This window comes from Cervus elaphus, chromosome 24 (genome assembly GCF_910594005.1).
Source record: "Cervus elaphus chromosome 24, mCerEla1.1, whole genome shotgun sequence".
Classification (NCBI taxonomy): domain Eukaryota; kingdom Metazoa; phylum Chordata; class Mammalia; order Artiodactyla; family Cervidae; genus Cervus; species Cervus elaphus.
In genome coordinates, this window is record NC_057838.1 from 27,302,304 (window position 1) to 27,313,285 (window position 10,982).

General features: G+C 42.9%; 2 protein-coding genes and 1 pseudogene across 6 annotated transcripts in view; all 3 read left to right on the top strand.

The window, feature by feature from the left end:
• The window catches only part of GASK1A (golgi associated kinase 1A), a 154,859-nt gene that overhangs the window by 12,937 nt on the left and 130,940 nt on the right, over positions 1 to 10,982 (top strand). The window lies entirely within an intron of this gene.
• The window catches only part of LOC122683131 (atypical chemokine receptor 2-like), a 45,966-nt gene that overhangs the window by 12,802 nt on the left and 22,182 nt on the right, over positions 1 to 10,982 (top strand). The window lies entirely within an intron of this gene.
• LOC122683133 lies at positions 205 to 1,084 on the top strand (annotated as a pseudogene). Its single transcript, XR_006337633.1, has one exon. The product of XR_006337633.1 is annotated as an SAP domain-containing ribonucleoprotein-like (transcript).

Sequence of the window (10,982 nt, forward strand, 5' to 3'; positions counted from 1 at the left end):
GCACAACTGAAGCGACTTAGCTCACAAACATATATGTTTATGTATCTTAGAATTTCAAAACTTAGTCAATAATCAGTGTGGGTAAGAGCTGTGGAGTTTTAGGGAGAAAAAAATACACAAAATAAAATAAAACAAATAAATAAGTAAAATAAGGGAGAAAAATACATAAATAAAATAAATTTAAAAATAAATAAAATTAAAATAGAGAGGGGTAACAAGATGGCAACTGAGACGGTGGAGCTTCGTGAGCTGAAGCTTGCTAAACTAAAGCAGGAGTGTCTTGCTCGTGGTTTGGAGACCAAGGGAATAAAACAAGATCTCATCAATAGGCTCCAGGCATATCTTGAAGAGCATGCTGAAGAGGAGGCAAATGAAGAAGATGTACTGGGAGATGAAACAGAGGAAGAAGAACCAAAACCCTTAGAACTGCCTGTCAAAGAGGGAGAACCTCCTGAAAAAACTGTTGATGTGGCAGCAGAGAAAAAAGTGGTAAAAATTACATCTGAAATACCACAGACTGAGAGGATGCAGAAGAGAGCTGAACGATTCAACGTACCTGTAAGTTTGGAGAGTAAGAAAGCTGCCCAGGCAGCTAGATTTGGGATTTCTCCAGTTCCATCAAATGGTCTGTCATCTGACATCAAGCCTATGGTTAACCTGGATAAGCTAAAAGAAAGAGCTCAAAGGTTTGGTTTGAATGTCTCTTCAATCTCCAGAAAGTCGGAGGATGACGAAAAGCTGAAAAAGAGGAAGGAGCGATTTGGGATTGTCACTAAGTTCAGCTGGAACAGGAACCACAGAGGATACAGAGACAAAGAAGAGGAAAAGAGCAGAGTGCTGTGGAATTGCCTGATGAGAAGCTTTTGACGCTTTCTGTTCTCCAGGGGTTTCCACCTCTTTGACTCTTCCTGGTCACCTACATACCTAAATGCACAGTTATGTGCCTAGGTCCTGCCTTGCAATGAGGGAGCATGTACCCCAGGTACATCTGTGAACTCCAGCAACAGTTTGACTTATTGCAGTTCCAACTTTAAGGTTTTTGTTGTTGTGTTGTTGTTTTTTAATTATTATTTTGCTTGTTAATTAAAAAAAATAGAAAAAAAATAAAATAAAACTTGAACACAGGGAAATGGACTAGATGATCATGCCCACATTTATGTATTTAGGTATATATTTTCATATTAACTTTTTTTCCCCTAGAGTATTTTAAAGCAAATCCAAGATATTATATATTATATACTATTTCATCCAATTATTACCCCTTTGACGTTATGGAGTGATTAACATAACCATATATAGAATCCAGTGTTGCCCATGGGTTCTCAAATAAGCTTCTCCTCCTCCCAGCCCAAGAGTCTGCTAGCAGACATTGGTATGATAACTGTCTGCCTTAGGTGCATAAGCATTTTTTAACCTGGAAAGCTTTAGAATAAAACATAGGAATAGTTAAGGAAAAGACCCATTAGCATTAACATTTTTGTGTGAAGTAAGTGGCTTACTTACTTTGATATTTGATATTTTATAAATTTATCACAGTAAGGGTGATCTCGATCTAGTAGAATGACAGCTTTGTAACTGGTTTGAAATGTTTGAGCAATGTGCATTTTTTAAGGTGAAATCTTATTAAATTATTCTTGATATTGGAACACTTGGAGGCCTTTAGACTACTAATATTTAAAGTTTAGAGTATTGGATTTATAAGTATGAATTTCTTCCCAGGAAAGCTTTATGAGTTAAAGAAGTTCAAGTACATAAAGGGAAATGCTTGAGACAAAACTGGCCATTGTATGAATATGTTTATATGCTCCCTGTTCTGGTCTATAGCCCCTTGTCACTTTCCAGTGTAAGAACCACCGAAGAGCCTAGAAAATGGGGCCTCATACAGAAAAGGCTGCCCACACACTAGCAGCTTGCTCTCCTGTGCTTCCTATTTATAGCCTCCACTAGGATGGGCAACACGTGGTCCCAGGCCCCTCTTCCTCTTTCCTGCCTATCTGAGCTGTCGTCCTAGGGCATAGTCAGATGAAGGAGCATGATAGAATAAAAAATGCTAGGCTTGACCTGGACTTTCCAATTTATTGGTTTATTTCTTAAGTGCACTGCCCTTCTTCTGTCACTGGTAATGGAGGGAAGCACCCCAAAAAGATGATATAAGTGTCAGTTGTCATCCACTGGATTTGAGTTGTTAGGCTTATTCTCTGAGTATCCTCAGGAAACCCTTCCTGGAAGGAAGATCCTACCATAGTCAGAAGGACTCCAAAGATGCATTCTTCTCTGGGAAAAGATAGATTCGTACCTAACTCAGACTAATGTTCTCAATTTTATGAGACAGTTTTTCAAACATGTTTTTATAAATTACAAACCACATATCCCTTCTAAATTCCAAAGCTCTGGTGATCTAGTGGCAACACTATGGAACTAAGCAAAACTAAACAAAACTTAGCAACAAGGAGGCTTTACATGGCCTGAAGCCCTTTTGAGGATCAAGATGAATGCTAATGCTGCAGTTCATCAACCAACCAGATCTCGAGACTCAAGCGGGTCGACATGTAGTGTCACTCCAGCCCTGGGAGCTGTCTTACTTGTCTTTTGCATTCCTGTTGTCAGGTTCTCAACTATGTCCTGGGGTCCTCTGCAGCCCAGGTCACCATAGAATCCATATAACACATATTTTCCAGCAGGATACAGGTCTATGAAAAGGAACTTCCATAAAGAACCTAGATGGAAAGAGCCCTGTGATGTTCTCTTGGCCATCTCCACAGGACTCTGTGGGGCCCTTGACCACGCTCAGGAATGCTAGCGTGACTGGCCATAGCTGCATCAAAACTGATAGTGAACAAAGTAAATCTGGATGTAATTCATAGAGACCACAGAGCCCTGGGAAGTCTTAGCCTGGGAAGAAAAGGAGGTTATTTTGTGGCATTCAAGATAGACAGTGAAGACCACAAGAGTATGGGACTGTGTGGAGTTTCCAGGTAAATACCCTCAAGTCTAGAGCATGAAAGACTGCAGGACTGGTAGTAGGATTCTTAAGTCCTCACCTAGCTTACCACTGTAGTTTACTGCTGCGTTTCAGGAGCCTCTTGGCTTCTCTGTCAAATGTCTTTTGCACTGGTGACCCATGGCTACCCAGTAGTTAGCGCACAGACTTTAGCATTGTCTCTGAAGTTCGCTGACTGCTGCTTACTCTGCCTTCAGTACACAAGGTGATAGATGCTATAAAAACTTCCCTTGCCTAAAGGTTACCTAAGTAAAACATGGATCCTCCCTGACACAGCATTTTTGCTGGTTAGCTGCTCTGCAATATAGAGAACTAACAAACATTTGGCTTTATGTCCTTTTTCTAATCCTTGGAACTGGGTTTTGGTTTTTAACTTGAAAAGTCCATTGTAAAACCAGTGGGAATTCTAGAACAAGGCCTACTGCAACTAATGCCATTGGGGCTTCCCAAACCAACGAGTTGTCATTGCCTCTGTAAAAGGAAGAATAAAATAGCTCATGAACTTTAACTGTGGCTCAAGGTAGATAGAAGATAACCCATAAAATGAAAGAAGTATCCCAGTTTCTTCACTCCACAAGATGAATAATTCTTCTGTTGGTTCAGGTAGATCCTAGACATTGGTGGGTGATTGTTAAAAGTTATTCATTGCAAATTAACAATTATCCTGATCACACAATGAACTCTCTCTGTATTTGTTATGCTACTTAGGGTTTGTTTGTCATATTACATTAGACAAATCTCCCTCCCAACTCTTAACTTTTTGAAGGGCTTAACAAATGGTCCTCTTAGGAGCAGAGAAGCAAAACAAAGACTGTGAAATTATTTATAGACTGAAAGGGCATATTTGTACATAAATATTATGGAGAAGGAAATGGCAACCCACTCCAGTACTCTTGCCTGGAAAATCCCATGGACAGAGGATCCTGGTGGGCTATAGTCCATGGGGTCGCAGAGTCGGACACGACTTCACTTTCACTTTCACATAAATATTATACTATATAAAGGTGATACATCTATCAAAGGGAGGATCCAGAAAGGAAAGCAGCCCCCATCATCCCTAGAACTTCTTGCCATTTTTTTCTGAATTAGCAAAAAATCTTAACTTTTGACTCTATACACAGAAACTTTGGCCCTCCTAATCTATCTTCAGTGTTTTACTGGAAATAAACTCTGACCTCTTTCAATGTATCCATTATCAGACCCTTTTTCAAATACCTTCTGAAGTTTGCTAATATAGGCTCAGCAATCACAGGCCTAAATGTAAAACTGAAATTATAAAATTTCTAGAAATCTTTGTGACTTGAGGGTAGGCAAAGATTTCTTAGGTAAGACACAAAAAGCACAATCTGTAAAAGAAAAAGTTGTTTGTACTTCACTAAAATTAAGAACTACTGCTATTCAAAAGGCGCTGTTATGATAACGAGAACACAAGTCACAAACTAGGAGAAAATATTTGCAAACCATCTGCCTGATACAGAACTTGTATCCAAGATAAACAGAGAGCCCACTGTACTCAATGGTAAGAAAACAGCTCAGCTTTAAAAACGGACAAAAGATTTGAAAAGACACTTCACCAAAGGACACATATGGATGGCAACATATATAGTCATCCGTATATGTTCAATGTCATTAGTTCTTAAGGAAATACAACTCAATACCACAATTAAATACTGCTCCACACTTAACAGAATAACTAAAAGTAAAGACTGACCAATTTGAGTACTCAGGAGATTGTGGAGCAGTGTGAACTCACATACTTTGCTGGTGGAGGTGCAAAATGGTACAGCCACCTTGGAAAACAGTCTGCCTGGTTTCTCACAGAGCACAACATAGACTTACCATACAGCCCAGCTGTCCCATTCCTAGTTTTTACCCAAAAGAAATGAAAACCTGTGTTTACCCCAAAACCTGCATATGAATGTTTGCAGCAGCTTTATTTGTAATCCCCCCCCCCCCCCCGCCAAAATGGGAACAAACCAAATGTCCCTCAGCTGCAGGGTGGATAAACAAACTGGTACAGCCATAAATATTGTTGAAGGGATCGTAATTTGGTATAATCACTTTGAAAAATTGTTTGGCAGTATTTACCCAAGACAAACATATTCCCCAGCAATTGCAGTCCTAGAGACACCCACCCATTAGAAATGTGTGATATGTTTGCCAAAAGGCTTGTACAAGAATGTTACAGCAGTACTAATAATAACTGTAAAAAAAAGAGTGATTCCATTTTTGATGTTTGACCATGAGAGCCTGCAAACCCCATCATTCCTCTTTTCCTTTTCACTCCACTCCTGGACATGCCAATAAGAAAAGCTAGATACTTGCTTCCTTGGCATGAGTAGCAAGGGAAGACTACTCAAACTCCAGCCAGCAGGAGAGGGTGTCTTCATCCTTGATCCCCCTCTCTCCACCCACTGTTAAAAACTAGAGCCACTTGCCTCTTCTGCGCAAGCCAAACATGCTGGTTTGAGTATGGACCCTGCTGTCCCCAGAAAGCTTTACTGTGTGATTAATCTTTCAGATTCTCTTGTGAGTGTATTGCATCATTAATCCCCAGCTCCAAACCAATTTTGGTTGGGTGGAAGCATGGATGCCACCCTCCAGGGAGCAACCACAAAGCAGAACCCTAAACTGGACTCTATTCAAATACCAAGTCAACAGATACATGGAAAAATAAATTATTGAATATCCACTCAGTAGAACCTATAGGGCAGTGAGAATGGATGAAATACAACTGCATACAATCTCACAAGCATAATATGGAACAAAAGAAACCAAACACAAAAGAATATATTTAGTATGTGTTTGTTGCTCAGTGGTGTCCCAACTCTATGCGACCCCATGGACAGTAGCCCACCAGGCTCCTCTGCCCCCGGGATTTCCCAGGCAAGAATACTAGAGTGGGTTTCCATTTCAAAATGTATGCCATGGGGTTGCAAAGAGTCGGACACAACTGAGTGGCTGAACAACATTTAAATAAACTTAAAAAGCAGGGCAAAGCTAATCTATGGTATTCAAAGTCAGAATGGTCACCACCATTCTAAGAGCAGTACGTTACTGGAAAGGAGCACAGAGGGAGCACGTTTCTGTAAGGCAGTTTCCCTTGGGGAAGGGGGTGGGGGTGGGAAGGGACAGTGAACGGAGGGAAGCAAGGGCTGGATAGTGAGATGGTCCCAGCGGAAGTGTTCTGGCGGCGCTCCTGGTCTTGCTGACAGATTGAGGGTGTGAACCAGCCCCGCCCAGTGGACAAATGTGGAAATGCGTGTCAGTGCTTAAAAGAGGGAGGTGACTGGCCCCTCCTGTGAGCCTCATTATGTCAGCCAATTTGGGGAGTGGGGTGCAGATTCTGAGCTCAGAATGGGGATAGAGCATCTAAGAAGGGTCTGATGTTAGCCCTTAGTCCAGCCACAGGGAGCTGGTCTCAACCACACCGAGGGGGACAAATGGCTTCTGTGACAGGAGAGGTGGGCAACTGAGGGCTCCACTATGCCCAGGCCTTGTGTGCCTCACCAGGCAGTCTAGGCTGGTTTGGAATCAGTCTTATTCAGGTGCTAGATGCTAATCCAGTAAGGTAGGTAGTAATCCCCATTCTACTGATGAAGGGACTGAGGCCCAGGTAACTTGTTTTGTAAATGGCAGAACTAAGGTTTGAACTCAAACGCAGCTCTTAACTTTTTTGGATCATGGTTTCCACTGGCAGCCTGGTGAAACCTATGGGCCTGTCTCAAAATAATGTTTTTAAAAGTATAAAATAAAACATCAGATTACTGATCCTTTTGAAATTGCCAAGAAATGCCAGTCCTATTAAAATACAGATGCTAAGCTATTTTTTCCCAACTGTGGCATGGTATGTGCTATACATGTGTTTCTTTACTGACATCTTAAATACAAGATACAACTGTGGGTCTGAAAACCAAAATTTTTAGGAAGTGATGGGTGTATTTTGTGATGTCTGCTGCAATGGTGATGTGAAATGAAACTATTAGTGACTTTGCTAGTGACCGAGTCACAGGTCAGATTCCATTAGAAGGAAATACTGAATTTCCATCAGAGGCCAGTGACAATAAGGGTGTGATCTTGTTCCACTTAAGTTCAGAGACCTGTATCCTAGGCATGGGTCCAGTGGGGATCTGTGGACCACAGGTTAAGACCCCTTCATTCTGTGTCTCTGACTTGTCTTCCTTTCCCTCTGACGGTTACCAGGGCTTCACTGGAAACCAGCCTGTGAGCTGGTAAATTGCAGAGTGCTGAGTGTTTGTTAAATAACAAGGAAAGATCATAGGGTCCAAGAGACAGTGAGTGCCTCTGATGCCTCAGACAGCTATTGGACACAGAGATACATAGAAGAATAAGATGTTGCCATCCTTTCAAGAAGCTCCCAGCCTGGTAGAGGCAGCGTATCCAAGCAGTTTATGATTGACCTCCAAGTGAGTTAAACAGGCAATAAGTGAGTGCTTTGGTAACACAGGCAGAACAATATTATGGGATGCGTAGTCCAGGATGGTATCCTGTAAGAGGCAACAGTAGGGCTGACATTGGGGATGGGCACCTTCAGAGGGGGGCAGTTAGGCACATAGGCTCTGCTTTCAAATGACCTGGGTTCAAAACATCCTAACTATGGACAAAGTCTGCCTCATCTCTCCATACCTGCTTCCTCAGCTATAAAAGGGAGTGACCTGACCAAGTCACAGGGCCAGTGTGAAGACTGAATGAGTTTAAATGTCGTTAGCCATGATGACGGTGCTGATTAACATTGGGGAGGTGGACTGTCTGTCTGGAAGGACAAAGCTTTCATAGGGGTTAAGGACAGCTCGAGCTATACAAGGCTGGATTATTTTCTTGTGAAAGGTGCAGGACAGGCAGAGCCAGCAGTTCTGGAATTTAATGTGAAACACAGAAGGCGTGTTTTATTTTCATCATTTGTGTTTTATTTTGCATCAAGGAGTACATTCAAACCTTTGATTTCCATAAGACAAGGCTAGTATGAGTATTTAAGTTTTAAAAAGTGATGAGTTGATTTAGAATATTCATACAATAATTCATAGTACAGGTGATATCAGGTGTGGCAAAGGATGTGAAAGCAGTGGCAATGCCTGGTTTGAATCACTGGATTAGGAGACAGGAACCACCTTCACCTTACAGAATTTTATATTTTACTTTTAAAATTTTACTTTATTGAAGTATAGTTGATTTACAATGTTGTGTTAACTTCTGCTATATAGCAAAGTGCATAGATACTCATTTTCATATATATTAATACATTCTTTTTCATATTCTTTTCCCTTATGGTTTATCACAGGATGTTGAATATAGTTCCCTATGCTGTATATACACCAGGACCTCGTTGTTTATCTATACTAGTTTGCACCTGCTAATCCCAAATGACCCATCCATCCCCTCTTCCTCCTTGGCAAGCACAAGTTCTCCGTGTTACTTTGCAGAATTTTAATTTCCGGGCCTAGCGCAGTATTCTCTGCAGCCTTGGATGGGACATGGAGGCTGACGGTAAGTACACAGTATTTAGGAAAAGCCTAGAATTCCTGTTCACATACTTTCATTTCTGGATACATTCAAGGGCAGTATTTCAAACTGTGGGTCACCACCCAGAAGTGAGTTGTGAAATCGCTTAATGTGTTCTGTCCAGCATTTTAGAAATATGAATCAGAATAAAACTGAAAATATCAAAATGCGTTACGGATTGTCAGGGCATTTATTTTTTTATGAAACTTGTGTAGTCGCTTGCTGGGTAAAATGCATTTCCTGTTGGGTTACAGGCAAAAGTATCTGCTTGGAGAGAAACAGGCCTGGCTTCTAGTCCAAGTTCTGCTCCTGCTCTACTGTCTAGCGGGGTGATCCCTACACCCTCTGAGCCATGGAAGCAGATTAATTTTGCTGGGTGGCTAACATGCTATGTTATGTTTGGGATTCAGACTTGGCCAAGGTGTTTTCCAGCCCATTTATATGCCCAGAGCGCTCCCCCTCCCCCTCCTAGGGATTGAGTTCTCTAGGACGGAGGCCTGGGATCAGGCCAAATAGGGCCCCGGAACTTTTTACGGTCACCATCCTGAGTTCATACAGATATTCCTTTTTGCAGATTTTCACTCCACACCCAGGGTTTCAGCTTCCAAACATTGCATCACATTTCCAATCACGGCATTTCCTTATCTCACGGTTTCCTCATTTTGTGGCCACACTTCCCACTGTGATATGTACTATCTGGGTGGAGCATATTCCCAACCTGAAGCAGCCTCTGCGTTGTTTACCTAACCTCTCCTGTGAACCAGAGGAGGCACACTGGGCCTCTCCAGCTCCCAGGGGATCATTCCCCTGAATTTGGTTCAGCATTTTCCTCCCATTGACCCACTGCAGAGAGGGTTTGGTGGCAGCTCAAGGGGACAGTTCTTAGATGGAGTATGTAATACATAAATGTCTTAGCAGACCCAGAGACAGGGATTTGAGTGTAGATTTTAGTTTCAGTTTTATAAAGTTGCATTCACTTTTTAAACGTACAGCAAAGAAGGTCAGCCATTGGCAATGTCATGTGGTTCAAGTAGTAGTTTATTTGGGAGGTGGAAACACAGGCAGGGTAGTGGGGAAGTGGGACAGGGGAGGGAAGGTCATGTAGTCCCGTTGGGGAAATTCAGGATAACAGGACAGACCGTTCACCTGAGGGTTACTGGTGGCTTTTTTTTTTTTTTTTTAAAGTATATTTGTCTGTGCCAGGGTTAGCTGTGGCACAGGGGATCTTTATCCCCTTTGCAGTATGTGGGATTTTGTTCCCTGACAAGGAATCTAACCCGGTTCAGTTCAGTCGCTCAGTCGTGTCCGACTCTTTGTGACCCCATGGACTTCAGCACACCAGGCTTCCCTGTCCATCACCAACTCCCGGAGCTTACTCAAGTTGATCGAGTCGGTGATGCCATCCACCCACCTCATCCTCTATTGTCCCCTTCTCCTTCTGCCTTCAGTCTTTCCCAGGATCAGTGTCTTTTCAAATGAGTCAGTTTTTCACATCAGGTGGCCAAGGTATTGGAGTTTCAGCTTTAGCATCAGTCCTTCCAATGAATATTTAGGACTGATTTCCTTTAGGATGGACTGGTTGGATCTCCTTGCAGTCTAAGAGGCTCTCAAGGAACTGCTGTCCTGCATTGGGAGTGCAGAGTCTTAGCTACTGGACCAGCAGGGAAGTCCCTAGTTGAGGGCTCTTGAGGTGGTAGGAAGTGTTGTATCCCTGGAACTTCTGGCCCAGTCATTGGTTGCGGACCCTTGATGGGGTGGGATGTTTTAGTTCTCTGGAACTTCTGGCCTGGTGATTGCTGAGGGCTCTTGAGGGGGTGAGAGCATTATTTCCTTGGAACTTCTGGCGGACGGCACTGATGAGGAAGCAGAGGTGAAACAGGCTTTGTTAGCCAGAGCAAGCCCTCAGACACAGCACAGTGGGTGTTGCCAGCTGGGAGCCAGCCAGTGTATACCAAGTGGGTATAAGTAAGGGTGGGGTCTTGGAGCACCAGCAGGGGCACCTGCTGCAGAAGCCGTGCCCTTGGATTCTGAAAGTGCCACCAGCTCTTGAACACAAGCTCAGTACACAAGAAAGTGTCATCATATTTTCTAGAACAACTTATTTGCTGTTTTGTGACTGCATTCCACAGGATAATGGAAAATAAATATCAGCCAGTGTGAGGGTCACCCTTTGCCCAGAATTGCATCAGGTCTAGGAGACTCAGTCAGTGCCAAGGCAAGCACTGTGCCACATGGTTCTTGGTGGAATCTGCCCATACAGGCCTCTACTTAGACATCTGCCTGCCTCCCAGTTGGTCACCAGCCCTATATGTCCACACTCAGGATGGTCCACCAGCACCTTCAGGCCTGGCAGTTCACTGAGTACCTCATTTTGTTTCATCTGTGCCAAGCTCAGGAGTGGGATGGGGCTGCCTGTAGCTGTGCTCACCTTAGACCCACAATGTGCCATGTCCCTCTTTGC